This window comes from Balaenoptera physalus, assembly GCF_965194825.1.
Source record: "Balaenoptera physalus genome assembly, chromosome: 12".
Classification (NCBI taxonomy): domain Eukaryota; kingdom Metazoa; phylum Chordata; class Mammalia; order Artiodactyla; family Balaenopteridae; genus Balaenoptera; species Balaenoptera physalus.
This window is the reverse complement of record NC_138897.1, coordinates 10,491,071-10,510,299: the sequence shown is the minus strand read 5'-3', so window position 1 is coordinate 10,510,299 and position 19,229 is coordinate 10,491,071. Positions and strand designations below refer to the sequence as shown.

General features: G+C 37.2%; 1 protein-coding gene and 2 long non-coding RNA genes across 3 annotated transcripts in view; 1 reads left to right on the top strand and 2 right to left on the bottom strand.

Annotated features, from left to right (window-relative positions):
• The window catches only part of LOC309639119, a 1,037,414-nt gene that overhangs the window by 283,037 nt on the left and 735,148 nt on the right, over nt 1-19,229 (top strand). The window lies entirely within an intron of this gene.
• LOC309639132 overlaps nt 1-19,229 on the bottom strand; it is a 932,641-nt gene that overhangs the window by 598,864 nt on the left and 314,548 nt on the right. The gene's annotated exons all lie outside the window — the stretch shown is intronic.
• Nucleotides 1-19,229, bottom strand: part of CDH19 (cadherin 19) — a 277,276-nt gene that overhangs the window by 188,494 nt on the left and 69,553 nt on the right. The window lies entirely within an intron of this gene.

The following is a 19,229-nucleotide window of genomic DNA, read 5'->3' as shown; positions in this document are numbered from 1 at the left end:
TTGCTGTGCGTGGTCTATCTTTAGCTGCGGCGAGCGGGGGCTACTCTTCGTTGCGGTGTGCGGGCTTCTCATTGCAGTGGCTTCTCTTGTTGTGGAGCCTAGGCTCTAGGTGTGCAGGCTTCGGTAGTTGTGGCAGGTGGGCTCAGTAGTTGTAGCTCGCGGGCTCTAGAGCGCAGGCTCAGTAGTTGTGGCGCACGGGCTTAGTTGCTCCGTGGCATGTGGGATCTTCCCAGACCAGGGCTTGAGCCCATGTCCCCTGCCTTGTCAGGCGGATTCTTAACCACTGCACCACCAGGGAAGCCCATATTCCAGATATTTTTTGAAAACTATATAAAATAACAGAATGTAGATCTAATTCTTAGGTATTTTAAAGGGTATTTTATTAGCTTTCATTCTCTGAGAAAAGCTAAGATGAGCCAGAAAAGACAGAGCTTTTCTCAGGACCAAGATATGGCTCTTCCACTATAAAGTTACTTAATTTATCCTGATTTTGATTGATCTTATCTACAAAGGAGACAGAAAATCCTTTAGAGTAAAAAGAGTTTGAGGGTGTTTATGGTCAGAGACTGCTCAGATTAATCAAGTTGTCAACCTCCCAGAACCATTATACTGATCAAGATGTTGGAGATACCTAGTAGAAAAATAGAACGTGTATCTTTTTTTCTACAGTAGGTATTAGAGAGTTGAAATGACTATATTATATCTCAGCTGTAGTGAATCCTTCCTATGCTATACTTGTAGAATACCTGAATAATTATGACAAAGAAAGGTAAGATTTTTACCCAAACAGTTAGGATGATTTTCATACATTAAAAACATTTATTTACAGAGCCTTGAGTTTTGAAAATATCTGGAAAATTGCACCATGTCAAAACAGAGATCAGTTGGCTTAGCAGGTAAGTGTAAAACAAACCCACAGCAACATAGGAATGTAGAATTTCATACTGAAGGGACACACGGTTAGGATCCAGAGCTCCAGAGTCTGTACTAACATTGCTAATTATACTTGTGGGACCTTGAATTCATCATTTCCTTTCTAAGACCTTTACTACCATATTTCAAAAATGAGGTTTATAATTACGGAGGTGAAAGAGGTGCTTTTGACAACCAAAGAAAGTGAAAATAAGCCTCGTTGAATACCAGGCCGATATTCCCAACAGAACACAAGCAAGGCTCAGAACAGAGTATAGACAAGGCTCTCCAGATGCCACAGAAATGATTAAATATGCCCCTCTTCTGACTGACAACTCTAGCTCCACTTTAATCCCTTTGCCTTCTGAATAGCACTAAGATAAACCATCATAAACTGCTCCCCCTTCTTACATTGTCCAATCCGGAACTGGCTCTTGCTTCCCTATTCCCTGCTCAGAATCAGCCAGCACAAACCCAAACCCTTTTCATAACACTATCAAGGCTCCTCTAAGAGTACCTTCTCCCATGCTACAACAAGTTAAATAAGACTAACTTTATTTGACTATGAAAAACAGTATGTAGATAATTTTTATACCGTATGATTAGGTCTTGTAGAAAGATCACATCCAAGTGTGCAACCAGAGAAAGCTTCATAGGGTTGCAGTTATTTTAAACTGACATATATAAGAGAATGTCAATGTATAAATGAAAGGCTGGAGATATAAGCTGATTCCTGGTTGAGAACAAACAGAAGCAAAGGCCCAAAGATGAAAAAAAACTCAGTTTTTAGGTTTAGCCAGCATGTATCACTTTATAACTCTGGGCACAAAATAAATCCATATTTCTTTCATTTTCTCAATTATCAATTACTCACTGGAGCAACCACCTATTGTTAAGAAACAGTCAAGTGTCTTTGTCTTGAAACCTCCCAGTCTATAATTGCCCAAGAATTGGCTTGTCCAGCCTGACAGAATTCGTTTTTTTTTTTTAATGCCCCAAAGCCAGAGATAATTACTTCCAGAGCATTCCATAGTCTGTTTATTTACCACCACCATGCTGTCACTGTTAAATTCTGTACCTGTACCTAGAGAAAGAGATGTGATGAGCATCTTATGTTTAGATTGCTGTACAGGCACAGCAGTTCTTCACAAAAATAAATTGCTAAGTTTGGCTAAAGGTGCTTCCCTCTTTAGATTTCAAAGTTTCAAAGTTTACACCATTATTGTCAGCACTTAGTCTCCAAAGAACAACCACAGTGTGGAACTGAGCAGTTAACGACTAGGACAATAAAGTCACAGGCTCAGTGTCTGATGCACATTCCTGAGTTGTTTTACAGATACTATAACTGCCAACAGAGGAAAAAAAGCTAACTGCATGATGACCAGACTGTAGCCATGACATAAGTTTCTCCAACTTGAGCAGTACTGAATCTATGGCTAGCACAATCCCAAAAACTGGTCTCAAGAGAATGGGATTAACATTATTGCTCATAATAATCTATATCTTTGTGGGTATCAAAATAATTATAGCTTGCTCTGCCCGTGTATGTAAATGGGCAACCACAACTGTCAGCAAAGAGATGCTACAGACTCACGTCTACATCTTCAACTCTGAGAATACGGCACCTATGTCATCATGAAGAAGTTACAGAAGATAGATCTTTCTAATCCCATAGAAATGGAATGCTGTTCTGACAAGTGAGGAGTTGCAAGCAGCTCTTTACAGGAAACCACCCTCAGCAGGAAGCCCCTTTTCTTGCCATTTTAGCAAAGCTATATTATAACAAACTTTTAAAGAAGGCACCCCCATGCCCCAATCACACCTTTCAAACCTTTTAATCACACAATACCTTGTCCAACTTGTCAGTTCTTTTCATAGATCAAAGAAATAGAAATGAAGAATAAGGAATTAACAGATGACCAGATCTCTTCCCTAGCTTCCCTTTAGTAATCTCCTGAACAAACTGTGTGACCAAACTGTGTGACCAAGATAACATATAGAGGAAGATCACAAGGAGTGGACAAGCCTGCACACAGTGGGGGGATAGTGATGACTCTGACCCCCTATCTCAATGATTAACTGAGATTACTCCTCTGTTTCCCTTTAAAACTTTCATGGTTGAGCAGAATCTTTGGAGGTGGTTTTTGGGGGTCTGAGTCCATCATCTCCCCAGATTTCCAGCATTCTGACTAAAGGTAACTTTTCTTTCTACTGACATCTGTTGAGTATGGATTTTGTAAGTGGTGGGCAGTGAGACCCGATTTATTTGGTAACAAGTGTGGCGGAAACATAATTAAAAACAAAATCTCCCAACCTATAACACCTTTCCATAAAGGTAGAAGAGGAAGAAAACAGTTTTATTACTGAATAAGCATTAAATCAGAATGCAATATGCAGCACAGGCAATCCGCTATGAGATTGCAAAGACTGAAAGAAATCTCACTGAGGTAGGAGGTAGATGAGCCCCAGGCTGAGCAGCTGGTTCTTGTCTTCTGCTGGCACTTCAAGTTAAAGATAAAGGCAGGAGCAAAGAGGAGCCGAACTCTGCTTGAGTAAAAAGATAAGACTGAAACCACTAGGTGGCGTATTGGGGGCTCCGAGGAGCTCCGGTCCTTTATGTCTCAGTGCAGAAAGAATTCAGTGAGAGGCAGTGATAGATAAGAAATGGTTTAGTAGAATAGGATGCTTGTGAGGCTTACAAGTGGGCAGATGAGTGTTGCGCTGCCCCAAGTACTTAGTGGGTTACATTTTTATAATCAAAGGAAGAGAGGGGAGGGGGAGAAGACCACCTTCTTTTTCATTCTTTGAGTCTTCTATCATTAACTTCTCCTACATGTCGGGCGGGGGAGTTTTTGACCCTATATGGTGCATCCGGGACCATCATGGCACTATGGAAAAATTATTTCAGGTCTCAGTACAATGAAGGCCTTTCACTTTGAAACATCACCTTTCCATAAATTGTTTTTTTGTGTGCAGACAGCCTGTCCTAGGGGTCATTACCTTGTTGACATCACTGGGAAGGTTGTAGGCCTTATTTTCCACTATTGTTTTATTGTTTGGGGGGCATGTCTCATGCTTCTGTTGCATGGTTCTGTTGTTAAGCAAGCTGATCCGGCTTTGACACTAAGTGACTTGCTTTGCTTTATGAGTCAAGCAAGCCCACATTGTTTCAGGATTTTTCCATTACTTTCTTGAAGGATCATTAACTTACTGTGGTCTCCCAACGTCCCCTAAAGTTCCCTCTCTATCTATAATCCCCCAGTGGGATTTCCGAGCTAACTATTAGATTATCCTACTCTAACCCTATCAAGATGACCACATTTTTCACTCTTGAGGTCAAGGAGACCTTCCCAACTAAACATGCACAAAAAGGCTCCTCAGGGGTCAAAAAAGGGAGGGGACTCCAGCCCATAATATGTCCTGCCAACCTCCCAGAGACCTTCATGCTGGAATCCATCTTGGCTAAAAGATGCATGGGCACATTGGGGAGGTCTGTGAGTCAGACCAAATATGGGCATGCAGTAAGATGAAGCAAGATGATTGGGCAGAGGGAACCCAGAAAATTGTCCCTATATAAACAATTTAAGCCACCCCAAAAGTGTGCAGCTCTCTCTCTGAGCCTGCCTGTGTCTTTCTGCACTTATTTTTCTTCTAAAAACAATTTACCTGCTTCACTACTTTGTCTCTTTGCTGAATTCTTTCTTCAAAGAAGACAAGGATTGAGGTCCTGCATCAAGCTCACTGGCCCTTGTAGTCTAGTGGTTAGGATTTGGCATGCTCACTTCCATGGCCCAGGTTCCATTCCTGGTCAGGGAACTAAGATCCCCCTTCAAGCTGCTGCACCCCATGGCCCCCTGAGATCACCACCCTTTATAGGGCCAAGCAGATGCAGCTCATTACATACATGTTCTCAAGAAAAACACTAATTAGCCCAAAGTAAGAGGATTTAACAGAACCATTCTTCATGCATAGTTTATCCTACATTTACGTGATAACTGGAGTGACCATATGTGTTAGCTAACTGGCTTTATCCAAAGGAAAATTAAACATCCCGTGTTTTCATGACAGGAGGTAGTTTTGGAGCAAGTGGCTCTTTGAAGTTGGGTTCCTGCCCTCCTCCCATAGAAATAGGAAGACAGAGACTGCATTATCTTCCACAATAAATACCTTTCAAAGAGATGACTCCCAAGGCCTTGAGAAAGGTATTCCTAGGTCTTAGAGCTGGCAAGGTTTATTTATTTATTTTGTTTGTTTGTTTTGTTTTTGAATTTTATTTATTATTTATTTATTTATTTACACAGCAGGTTCTTATTAGTTATTTATTTTATACATATTAGCGTATATATGTCAATCCCAATCTCCCAATTCATCCCACCACCACCAACCCCCCGCCACCGCTTTCCCCCCTTGGTGTCCATACATTTGTTCTCTACATCTGTGTATCTATTTATGCCTTGCAAACCAGTTCATCTGTACCATCTTTCTAGATTCCACATATATGCATTAATATACGATATTTGTTTTTCTCTTTCTGGCAAGGTTTATTTAGCTTTTAAAATATTTATATATATTTCAAAGACAGAACTTGAAAGTTTTCTAAAGTAAATGCTCTAAGAAAAGAGAAAAGGAAAAGTCTTTTTTCTTATTTTCAACAGGGAGAATTAAGACTTTTATTTTCAATATGTATATGCTCTTAAATGGGTTACTGATCAAAATAATTGTATGTTAATCAATACTTTCCACAAAACTTTGGATCCTTGTGTTGGGCCAAGCCTAAACTCCTCCAATGTACAGTAAGCCCCCTACATACGAACCTTCAAGTTGTGAACTTTCAAAGATGCGAACGTGTCATGTCAAATCAACTAAGGTGTGAGTGAAATTGCACCTTGCCTTACGTCTCCTATTGTACCATCTCCCACCTCCTCTCCCTCCTTCAGTCAGTAACTCTTCTTGCCTGTTCTCTCAATGCCAGCCCCTGTATGCCAGCTGTTGTACTGTACTACTCTACTTTTCAAGGTACTATACTGTAAGATTAAAAATGTCTTATTTTTTGTGTTTATTTTTTATGTATTATTTGTGTGAAAAGTATTATAAACCTATTACAGTACAGTACTATCAATATATAGCCAATTGTGTTAGTTGGGTACCTAGGCTAACTTGGACTTTTGAACAAATTGGACTTAATGAATGCACTCTTGGAATGGAACTCGTTTGTATGTAGGGGGCTTACTGTACTTTTATTTCAGAGACTTCACTGACTTTTCCTACTTCTAAGTTTCAGCTGGGCTAAACCAGGTTTATCCTGAGAGATTTTCATAACACGAAATCTTGAAGAGATGTGGGTAAGAAAATGATCAATTTTCTCTCTCCCAGAAATATTCAGTCCTTACTGACATCCAGGCTCCTTCTTCACCAGGTTTGAATACCTATAGTATCATGAGAGGCATTAGCATTAAGTCAAAGATTCTTTTATACTTAGTCTGAGTAGAATAGTAGCCTTATTGCTCTACATTTGCATAAAATTGAGGGAATTTAAATGACTCATTCCAGAAACCGGATCTGATGCAGCTAACCTGCAGCCTTAATATCTGACACAGGAGTAGGTAACATTTTAAGAACCTCCTGGGGAGGGGAAATACTCAAAAGTCTCCCTTTCTTTTCCTCTTCAACAGCCTTGGGGCGAACAGGGTAGAGGGCTTAATAACTGTTTTTTGTTAATGGGAATCCTCTCTTCTTTTCCTGTTTTCTGTGATAGGAGGCTGAACTGCATGGATTATGTCAAAGAGCTATTTGCTTTCTGGAATCCTGTTGCATTCATCCAATGAGGATTCCCAGCATGAGATCAGATGAAAAGAGGCTGAGTGAGAATATTTCAGGCCTGAGTCTCTCTCTATAAGGTTACTTTGGGCTGGTTGTGCTGTCTATGCTTTGCTCTACCTCTCAGTGTGGTCTGCCTCAATGACTCTATCTTGATTGGACCAAAGAATGATGACATCTCTACTCCTCTAGTCTGAGTTCTTGCACTATCTGTTGTAGTTCCAATGCAGCACGTCCAAAACTTTATAGTTAGCCTCTTGGTACACAAAGCATCCTCAGAGTATCCTGTTTTGAGCTTGCTGCCTCCTTCTGGGATAGGGACTGATACATATTTAGGTACTGGGGCACTAGGAAGCAGAATCTCAAAATGGAATTCTGGAATTGGCATGTTCATATGTGCAATGTGCAAATAATTAACTTTGCTTTGGTAAATAAGACATATGTGATCCATCCCATGCAATACCAACAAAATTCTTCAGAATATCACTGGTTATGATATAGAGTGAAGAGGGCTTGGAAGGCAAAGCAGTGTGGCATCAGGTGGTGGTGGTTTTATCTTTTTAAGGCAACAGTCACGTTTCTCCTTAGAGTCATCTGGAACGGACACAGGGAAAATGAATTATTAAGGAAAGGTGTTTAGGAAAAAGACAGTTTTTCATGAGACCCTGTCTTCTGAAGTGATAAGAAAAGTATGATTGAGAGAGCAAGCCTAGATTCTGATTATAATGAAAATGAATCCTCAGCTGTGTCCAACATGAAGTGTACTTTTAGGGCTGAATGCTATAGGCTAAAGATTGTTGTGAAGGATGCTATGATGGAAGTAGATTCCCTGATCTCCACGGAAGTGAAGCCATCCCATGGCAGTGGAAGAAGTTGGTAGTACTTAAGTATCAGAGACAAGGCCGCCACAATAAACCACAAGATTGAAACAGCAATCAGAGCCTTTGGATGCACAGGGTGCTAGTTTGACTAATTCATCTGTGGGCCACTTAGAAAATAAATGATTGAATAGTTTCCTAAGTTTTTCCATGACATGCTTACAAGAAAAAAACATCTAAGATTGCTGGGCAAGTGCATAACTAAAGTCATTGTAATGGGGCTGTACTGCCTCTTACTCAGTTCTTAGATGGAGGCACTGTGGAGACCACCACACTCTACATTGACTGCAATGCCAGGATCCTTGGGGGAACGATATAGAACATGAATTTCCTCCAAAGTTTTCAAAACGGTGATTATTTTCCAAGAAAACAGAAATACACAGACTTTCTAGGGGTAACTGTATATTGATACTGAAATTAGTTTTACCTGTAAGCTCATCTCTCAGAGGGAGAGACAATGAATGGAGGCAGGTGATTGAGGAGGTGGTCAGGGGTCTGGATATGTCCTGACCCCAGTGCATCTAACAGCAGGTGTAGTGGGACTATAGACCTATTCTGTAGTTGTTTGTCTTGGTAGCGAATATGTGGTGGGAATAGATATATTTTGTAGCTGCCAGAATCACTGCATTGGTTCCAAAATGAGTTCTATTAATGTAAGAAGGAACAAGTTGAAGTCCTGGGAGTTAGCCTTTCCTGCCAAATAAATGGAAAGCAAATCCAAACCACTGGATTAATTGTAAAGGCTAGTAAAATGAGAAAAAAACTTAAAAAAATTCAAAACTAGTGATTCCTACCACATCTGCATTTAATTTTTGTCTGTGGAAACTCAGATGGGTTGTGGAAAATGACAGTAGATTATTGTAAACCTTGTCAAGTGGTATTACCAATCACAATTTTGGTTCTAGATGTGGTACCTTTGCTGGTGCAAATCAACACAATCCCTTACGGCTGGTCTATAGCCTTTGACCTTGTGAGTATTTTATTTTCCATCCCAAACAGTAAGATCAAAAACTGTTGGCATTATCATGACAGGAACAAGAGTATAATTTTAATATTTTACTCCAGTGCTAGGTCAAACCTGCTCACTGTGATAATATAATTTATAGGAGCTTCTATCATTTTGATGGGTCATAGAATACCACATTTGCCCATAATGTTTGATAACATTATGCTATTTCGACCTGGTAGGCGAAGAGTAGCAAGCACATTAGAGGTCTTATCAACACATATGTTGCCCAGAGGTAGAAGGTAAACCCAGTGAAATACCTAGAACGTCTACTGGTGTGGTGAATATTAGCATACCCCTCTAAAATGAGAGCTAAGTTGCTGCATCTACCTACCATGATGCAAGGCACAACTCTGAGTGGATCTCTTTGGATTTGGGAGGCGATATATGTCACATTTGAACTTGCTTCCAGAAACCACTTGCGGGATAATCAGTGAAGTTGCCAGTTTTAAGTGGCAACCAACATACGAATAGGCGCTACAGAGGTCTCGACTGATGTGAGCTTCCCTGTCACTTGGAAGTTATGAATTACCAGTTTCAATAGTGTGGGAGGCAGATAGAAATGCAGAATAAAGTCTGACAAGCAGTTCCAATAGGAGAGTCACAAAATATATTCCAAGGTTTTTGGATAAATCTATCCCCTTCTTTGTTGATTAATACTGTTTTAAAGCAATTCTTGGTCTGCTGCTAGACCCTAGCAGACACTGAACATTTGATCATGGAAAAAAAATAACTCTGTCATTTAAACTGCCAATCATGTATGGGATATTATATCATCCACTGAACTATAAACTTGGACATGCACAGCGCCAGCATTTTATTATAAAACAGAAGTGTAATATAAATGAAGAGGGTTGAATACATCCATAAGGTACCCACAAATCAGGTACTTAAGACCTGATTAGAATAGAGTCCCTGAGAATGGAAATTAGATGGTATTTACCCTGCATAATAATTAGTTATAAGTAATAAAGGGAGGGGAAGGACTCAAAGTTAATTCCAAAGATTTGAAACTGAGTGAAAGGGAAGTTATTGGTACCAGTTATAGAACTAAAAAGGACAAGTTTTGTGGGGAAACAATATAGTTTTTTGGAATGCCATTAAGTCTTGCATCTGGGTAAAGATATCAAAGGTAAATAAGATCCTGAGACATAGATCAGGATTCATCTCTCTGTATATGACTGTTGGGAGCTATTCTGAGGCAGAACCTTTGGAAACTCTAAAATTAGTGGAAAAGAAAATATTTACTGAGGTAGTAACAAAAAAGTCAGAGAGATTAGAAAGTCAAAGGGCTATGACCTTGAAACCAAAGGAGAACAAGGGCATAGAAAAAAAGATGTGCTGAAATTGTCAATTGTTGCTGAGAAAGTAAGTCATATGGGACTATGAAAAAAATGTTCTAGAAAGAAAATCTTGCTCTTTTTTGTATCCTCAGAGCCCAGCGGAGTGCCTGGAACACCTTAGTACAAGAATTTGCTGGTGAATGCACATATGTAAACTAGAGTAGCCCTATGTTCATACAGATTTGTTGGTGATCATCAAAATATCAAATACAGTCTTGCTGTTTTGATTTCTATATCACTCCTGGCAAAGTTTCTGATATCTCATGGTGAAGCTGACACATTTCTTTTTCCCCCTTGGAGAATTACTTTTATTTTTCTCTGAGGTAATCCTCCCCAAATTACTCTAGTTGAGATATTCAAGTTTTATTGTTTTATTTTACTAGGGGTTCACTGTCCTATGGTATGTATAATATAGAGTTTAGAATGGATTTCAGGGAATAGGAAATAACTTACAATACTGCTTGGTTAACAGAGAGTCTTTCACTTGCCATTTCATAAATTCAGTCAGCACAGTGTCCTTTGCTTGTCTCTTTTGACTCATCAATGTAGAATGAAATCTAATCAATCCACAATCATGCTAATCAATGTACTGTGTTACTTCCATTGCAGCAAAGAATAATGTTGTTATAAACTCAGTTACATTTTAGAATAATGCAAAAATTGAAAGTGCTAATCTATGTCATATGTTAATGAAGCATTTTATGACCTGAGGCTTTACTGTCAAAATTCCATTTTGATCCATCAATTTTCATCAACAAATTAAAAGAACTTGTAACTCAAGAATGGGAAACAATGAATTTAAAGTTACAGCTCATTATTTATATGGAATGTTACAAAATAGATTACTTGTAACAGCATTATATAAAAATACATGGGCATTGTGAAACCAAAATTCAAATTATTTCTGTACCACACTGAGATAAATATTATAAAAGGCTGTTATCCTCTAATTGACTGAATGTTTTTATAACTAAACCAATGAAATGTCCTTTTCTGATATGGAGAAACGAAGCAACTTATCTTCTTAGACTTCAGAAGAAGTTTCACATACTTTTTAAGAGTACTCGTATTCATTCACATAGTCTAGCCTTCACTTTCTTCCCCTCTTTCAGGGGTAATCATTTATATTTTGTTATTATAAACTGGAATATACTCTTTGTCCTTTTCTATATATTACCTTGGTCACAATTAAAAGATAAGATTCAATTGATCTTTATCACTCAAGTATGTCCCACAATGTAGACATATAAATCAGTATCAGAATGAGTCTCACTATACATGTAATTGTATCTATATCTATGCATATTTCTATTTATTTTTCCACCCTAACTTGTTTCTTCTTGAGTCATTTTCCTCTTTCATATTGAATTGCTGATCCATAAAAACAATTATTCCCATATACATTATTTTTGTCTTTATATATCTTAAATAAATCAACCTGCTTATGTTTCTGATTCACAGTTTTTACCAGGCAGCCCCAAAGGTGTGCATGGCTTTGTGCAGAGAATTAAGAAAATCCCTGAGTTGGCAGGGTATACAGATGAGTTTTTTAATACTAGGAGTTTTTATCTCAATATATATCTACCTCGTACTCTTTCCTACACATTTTTGAAGCAGCAGCTTCAGGGAGGCACTTTCAATGAATAGCTCCATTAGACACATAGATAATAATTATGCATTCAAATAGATACTTGGACTCATTTTCAGTTATTTCCCCCATTTGGATTTTATTTCATCAGAGAAATTACTGGAATGACTTTTATATCAAAGTTAATTCATGCTCTTCAATTATGGAATAAAAGTGACATTAATAAATACACATTGATGACCTATAAAATATTTATAAAATTTCAAATCTTACACAATAAAGAAAATGGGAATTCAACATTTTATTCATGAGTATGTTATTATATCAAAATATTCATATTAATAATGAAATATTACTCTTGCTACTACAGTTAGTGCTAGCTTAGTACAGAGAGAGGAGAGACAGTACAGGTGTCCCTTAATTTTTTCCCATCTATTTCTATCTGCCCAAATTGGCTACAAACAGATACAGAAAAAACTGGCAATGGAAGCAAGTGATAATTTGGGATGATTAATACTCTTTATAAATAGTGTCTAACTCATAGTGATCAATCAAAACTGTGAACTATGTTCCCTTTAGAAAAGGTTGACATAGACATTCTCTCTGAAAAGGTAACATTAAAGCTGAGCTTTTAACGATATGAAGGAGTCAGCTTATGGATGAATAAAGCAAGAGCATTCCATGGAAAGAGTACAGTTTGTGGACTGCTCTGAAAAGTAAGATTAATTTGCAGAATTCCTCCCAAAAAGAGAAGGCTAATATTGAAATGGAGAGAGCAAGTTACTGAGTATAATACAGGGTCTGAGAGGAAGGTGGGAACCAACCAATTCATGCAGGGCCCTCCCTATGGGTCATTTGAGGACTATGGAATGTTATTCTAAGTACAATGGAAAACTGGCATTAATTACTTTAACTGACTGATCCAATATATATGTTACAAAAAATCAATCTGGCTGATAGAAAATGGATTGCAGGAGCAAGAGTCACACAGGAAAACTATATCAGAGGCACAGGCACTGGGTCCAATTAATGTCTGATGGCAAACTGAATTAGACTGTTGGTAGCAGAAATAAAATCAGAAGGAATTCAGCAACATTTAAGTAGTATGGGCAGGCCTGGTGATGAAACTGGTATGATTTCGAAGAAGAAATTAAGAAAGATCCAAGGTCTCTGGAATTCACAGCTGGAGACACTAAATCATACCCCTGTAGATTTGATTCAGTTTGGGTCATTCGATGCATTTTGTTTGCCCCTGAACTCTCTTTATGCCATTCTCATTGCTGTACCTCAGATTCCTCTGACCTTTTGCCCTTTCTTATTGTGATGGTTAATTTTTTTGTGTCAACTTGACTGGTCCTTAGCCCAGATAGTTGGTGCCCAGATATTTGGGTGCTCAGATATTTGGTTAAACATTATTTCTGGGTGTGTCTGTGAGGGTCTTTCTGGATGAGATTAACATTGGAATTGGTGGACCGTGTAAAGCAGGTTGCCCTCTCCAGGGTGGGTGAGCCTCATCAAATGCGCACAGCCTGCATAGAGCAAACAGCTGAGTAAGAGAGAATGTTTCTTCTGCCTGACTGGGTAAAAAGACAGATAGATGATAGATAAATCTAATTTGATTTTAAATGATTCGAATATCTTAACAGGGGATGACTTGTTGATTATGTAAAACTTGACTGATTATTTTTAAGTTCAGGCTGGGAAATCCGTCTTCTCCTGACTTTGGACTGGGACTCAGACTGGAATTTACAACCACTGCCTCTCCTGGTTCACAGGCCTTTGGGCTCAGACTGGAACTAGAGCACTGACACTCCTGAATGTACAGCTTGCCAACTGCAGATCTTGGGACTTCTCAGCCTCCGTAATCGTGTGAGCCAATCCCTAATAATAAATCTGTGTATACGTATTGTGTTGGTTCTTTTTCTGTGGAGAACTCAGACTTACATGCTTACTAGATAATATCCTGTTTTAGTCTAAGATTTGCTCTTGTGAGAGAAAGAAGTCTTTTGTTAGTTAACAGCTTAGTAGAGCTGCAGAACTGAAATTCTTAGATATATTCCTTTGGGGATACAGACCTTTCCTTATCCAGGTAAATAATTCAGTTCTCCTAGTTGGTAAAGTATGCAACTAGTGGTCAAGCAGTTCCAACTCAGGTGACACTTCTTGCTCACAAATCATCTCTTTCCTAAATGAGCTTTTTAATTGAAGTATAATGCATGTAAATGAATATGTACAAATTATCATGTACATCTCAAGAAGTTATCATAAACATAATTCATGTAACTACAAACCAGGTAAGGACATAGAATATGTTCAATACCTATTACCTTTCTTTTTGTTCCTGCTCAATTATTGCTTCTTCCCTCTTTCTTAATAGTACTCATTACCCTGACTTCTAATATTGTGTAATTTTTGCCTGTTTTTGAACTTTACATGAATCAAGTATATGGTACATTCTTTTGCGCCCATCTTCTTTCATCCAATATGATATTTATGAAACCCACTCATTTTTTTCTTATAATGGTAGTAGTCCTTGTATTTTTTAAAAAGTTTTATTATAATCAACATATGATAAACTACAAATATTTAAAATGTACTATGAGCTTTGGCATATGCATAAAGCCATGAAACCATTACCACATCAAGATAATGAACGTGTACATGATCCCCAGAAGTTTCTTTATTCCCCTTTGTAATTCTTCCTGCACTCGCCTTCCCCCGAACCCTCACCCCCAACCTCAGGCAAATAATGATCAGTGCTGTTACTATTTAAATTGCAATTATTAATAACAGTTCATTTCATTTCCTGAACTTTTTCATAATTTACAAAATGTTTTATTTATATGTAGTTCTGGACACACCTTGTGACATGGGTTGGATTAAGACTGAGAAAACAGAGGTTCAGGGGGGTTAAGCCATTTACTTAGGGTTGACCTACTAAATAATAGGTAGAGAACGTAGCCTAATTCAGGTCTTCTAATTGCAAGTTCTTTGCTTTTATTACATACAAAAATTCTCACACTGAACAATAACATTTTTTTCTAGTCTAAGTTTAGATTTTCCTTACTGTGACAAAGCACTTATTTCTGAGGTTACCAATATTTGCATACTTTAAAAGTTTAATATTCTTAAAACAAAATTTTCCTACTCTCAGTGGTCTCCACACTTCCTAATGAGTATAGCTGACATTTAGGAAGGCATAATTAGTCAGCTTATCACTTACTACATTGTTGAAAAATCACTCAGGCATTTATGACACTGATTTTCTAACAGGGGATGACTTATAGATTATACAAAACTTGACTGATTATTTTTAAGTAAAAGAAAAAGAAGGAGAGATAGGAAGAGTAAGACATTATACACTTCCTCATATGCTAACTATAATGATGAGGTTCGCTTTGACACATTCTCTCTGTCATCAACACGATGACTGCCCATAAATATTTGTTATGCACTTGAACCCATGGCAGAGGGTGACAGATTCCAATAAAATATTCAGTGTGATGCTTTGAGGTCTTCAGAGGAACATGAAATAGTTCCCAAACTGCACATTACTTGTAGTTTTCCATTACACACTGCACAAAATGTCCTTGACATTCAAGAGTGCACCATTGTATTTTAGTCTACCTCACTCCAGGGTGTATTTGAAAATACCCTCCATTTGCCTTTAATAATAATGACCTGTCATATGGAATCCAGATCTCGGCTAATCTAACATAATATGTACTTGATGGTTTTTATTAACGTCAAATGAAACCCAATAGCCATCAGAAACATTTTTCCCTTCTGTCATGCAATGGTTCTCATTTCTGACCATTAACGTAAAAGGTTAATAAATTCAACTACTTGAATATTATTAATATTCAAGGTGCATGGCAAGTGAATCATTTTGCAGACTTATGATTTTTAAAGATTTTGGGCCATTAATGTTACTATTTTGCAGGCTCGTAAAATTGCACCATGCAGCATGCACGCTATACTTTGAATGCTGAAAGGTCTGTGAAGAATTCTTGCTGCATTACACTTTACTCACCTTTACTGAAATTTGGACTCTTTCTTTGGAATGTAAAAGAACTCTTTCTCTCTCTCTGTCTGTCTCTCTCTCTCACCTTAATAATTTATTCTTAGTTGTTCTTATTCCTTATTAATAACTAGTTGTGTTTAATCTATTTTATTTAATCCCTCGCTTTATAGGGTCTCTGATTAAAGTAAAATCAACCCCAGATTTTATCTAGGATCTATTTAATGGTCAGTGTACATTGTAATATAGATTAGTGGTTAAATATGTTTAACTGAGTCCTACAGTTGTAAAATATGTCTCAAATGTGAAAAGCATTTGAACTGATTTTAGGCAAAATTCACAGACTGCTACTCAAATCACTAAAGAGGTGTAGGGTTATAAAAATCATGGATTATGAACGAGAATTTAAAGACTTGAGCTTTGCCTTCAAGATGGGTCTTTTAATTTTCTTTTTCTCAGTCTGAATATGAGGTACTTTTCTTCTCTTGAAGCTGAAATCAATTTCCTACAGTGCATTTTATTTTCAAATAAATACCTAACAATTAAAAAAAAATAACCAAGGATACATTAGCTGAATCAATCTTGTTAAAATAATTAGAACTAAGCAAAACATTCAATGCTGGCTAAAACAATCATGGAAATCTGTGTTAGGATATTTAACTAATCATTATTATACAGGAAAACGTCTTTTGACGGCAATTGACAGAACCAAAGGAAGAAAACAATTTACAGGGGTAGCCTTCTTTTTTCTCCGTATCTGTAATCAACTGCCAGAGGAAACCAATTATAAATGTTAAGGATGCAGAACATAATTATTAGATATCTATTGTTCCTGATGTAATCCTGAAACAAACAAGATAATTCTGGAAGCAGTATCCTGGCTAGGTTATCTGTCAAGTACATAACAACATAAATAGCCACGTATGCACACAATGTAAATGTGTCCACAGAAATACTTTTTTTCTGTTGTAGTTTACAAGTATAGAACATTTTAAGAGTACTGTGAATCTATTACCTAAAATATAGTGACTAATATTATCAATAAGACATTGCCCTATCAAGCTCTACAGCAACCATGCTCTTGACATAAAAGATTTTGATTCTAATTTTCACTTTGTATTAGCAAGTAAAAATCAAAGAGGTCATAGGTGTCATAGGAGGATGGGGATAAAATTTATGGTGGAGCATAACTTCTGGTACCAAAAATAATTATACTACTGGAGTTCATTTGAGGTTGGTTTGATCTGAGGCTTTTAATAAACATTAAAGTTAGCAAGAAATCCATTGGAAACTTTTAAAATTCAACTGCAGCTTCATTGAGAAGTATTTGGTGGTGAAAAAGAAACAAACGTAGAGAGAAAGGTTTTTGAGAAACTGAGGCAAACATCTTAGGTAGTATTTGATATAGAAGAGGCTCTTTTATTTTTGCCCAAACAAGAGGATTCTTTATCTCCAATATTGCACAAAGCAGAATTTTAGGTGAGTTTTACATATCAAAATACCAGTATTTGCATGGATTAATGTTATAACAAATAAAAATAGAAAAATGAAGCATTAGATTTAGCTTTTTTATAAAGATTTTGTGCTCTGAGAACCAGCTGGCAGAAAATGAGAAGTAATTTTCAATTTTTGATTAAGGCCTGATTTTTAAAAAGGCAACAAGTTGATTTGAATTGCTTGGGACCACGCGGGACAAAGATTAAGAGATACCACTGAGCCTGACTTAATGACAACGGAAAATCTGGACCCAAATCAATAGAGTCATCTCATGCCCACTACTTGCTATAAGGTTCCTCAATACCACAGGCAGGAGAAACCGACCGGAAGCAAATACAAATAGTTAAAATCCCGTGATAATCAGGTAAGTACGTGTCCCTCCAAGTCTCAGCTCATAAATGTTGTTAATGCTATAAAAATTTTCCCTGGTTTTCAAGTGCAGATAGACAATTTCTCTTCTGAATCTCTATAAATTTTATACGTGTCTCTTTTAAGACACGTATAAAATATATGTTAAATGTTGGTTTGGAATATATAAGTCCTCATTACTAGGGGGAAAATGCCTATAAAATAACTTTAATAAATTGTTCTTAAAATCCATGAATTAGCCATGTTAAGAGAAGTGAATGAAAAATTAGTATCAGCTTCAGTTTTTACTTATACAATAAACATAAATTCTAGAGTAGGTAATTCTAATATTGATTGTAAAGATTCTCTAAAGATTTAAACATCTATAAATAATCTTTTAGCATTTTTCTACTCTGCCTAAAAATTTTAATTCCAAGTACATGTGCTTTTCTTCCAGTTATGCAAAGTATTAGAAGACCAAGTAATGAAAATTTTAAGAGATGATAATATTTTAACAAATCTTGTGTTCACTGATTGTCAGTGAAGTAATGGGGAAATAGCTATATCCTTAGCTATGTGTAACTCTCTTTAGAAACAGCATGACATATTTGATGAAATAAAATTTATAAAACCTAAGTAATTCTAACTAGAATGGAAGTAATTAGAAATCCATAAAGTTAAACTTTGTCACATATTTTGAAAAAAATAAAGTGATAGTTGCCATTGGGTTTTGTTTTGATTAAGGCTACAGGCTCATGGGAAACGTATCACCCCTATTCATCTTTCTATCTGCATCAACTGTTAAACACTTGATGCAAAATATATATTTAATATTAATAAATATATGGCTGAAAAAGGAAATTGAAGTTCAAAGGTACCAACTTTTATTTGTTTACATACCAATCTATGGAAAAGCAGGGACTCAAACTCAAATATTCCATGTATTTATTTTTTCCAATTTTATTGAAGCATGATTAAAATTTGTATATATTTAGGTTGTTCAATGTAATTATTTAATTTGCATATATATTGCTAAATGATTATCACAATCAAGTTAATTAACACATCCATCACCTCACATAGTTACATTTGTGTGTGTGGTGAGGACACTTATGATATACTCTCAGAAAATTCAAGTATACAACACATTATTCTTAATTATAATCACCATGCTGTTCATTAGCGCTCCAGAATTTATTCATCTTATAACTGAAAGTTAGTACCCTTTGACCAACCATTTCACTATTTTCCCCAAGCCCCCAGCAACCACTGGTCTACTCTCTGGCTCTGTGAGTTAGATTCTACATTGAAGTGAGATCATATAGTATTTGTCTTTCTGCATCTAACTTATCTCACTTAGCATACTGTTCTCTAGGTTCGTGGTTCATCCATATTGTCACAAATAGCAGGATCACCTTCCTTTGTGTGGCTGAATAATATTTCACTCGTACAAAAAATACATTTCATGGAATGAGCATGTTTGGGTTGCTGTGGCCTTGGACCTCAGCAGACCTCACATTTGGGCCCCATCATTCAGTGCCAGAAGCTCAAGTCCCCCCCAGGGCCTTTGGACTCCTGGAAGGCTATAGGTTTGTGGCCCATGCGTGCAAAGTTCACTCCCCCACTTTGGTCTCAGTTGGTCCCTTCCTGCACAGTCTTTGGGCCAGAGCATGTCACCCCCTCCCCAACCCCCGAACCTGGCAGGGCCTTGGGGTGAGGCGACACTGCAGTGTGACTCTGAGTTGGGCAGGGTGCGTAACAAGAATTGGGGTTCATGATGCGTGGTGTGAGCCAGCCTCCTTAAGGGCGAGGGCAGGTC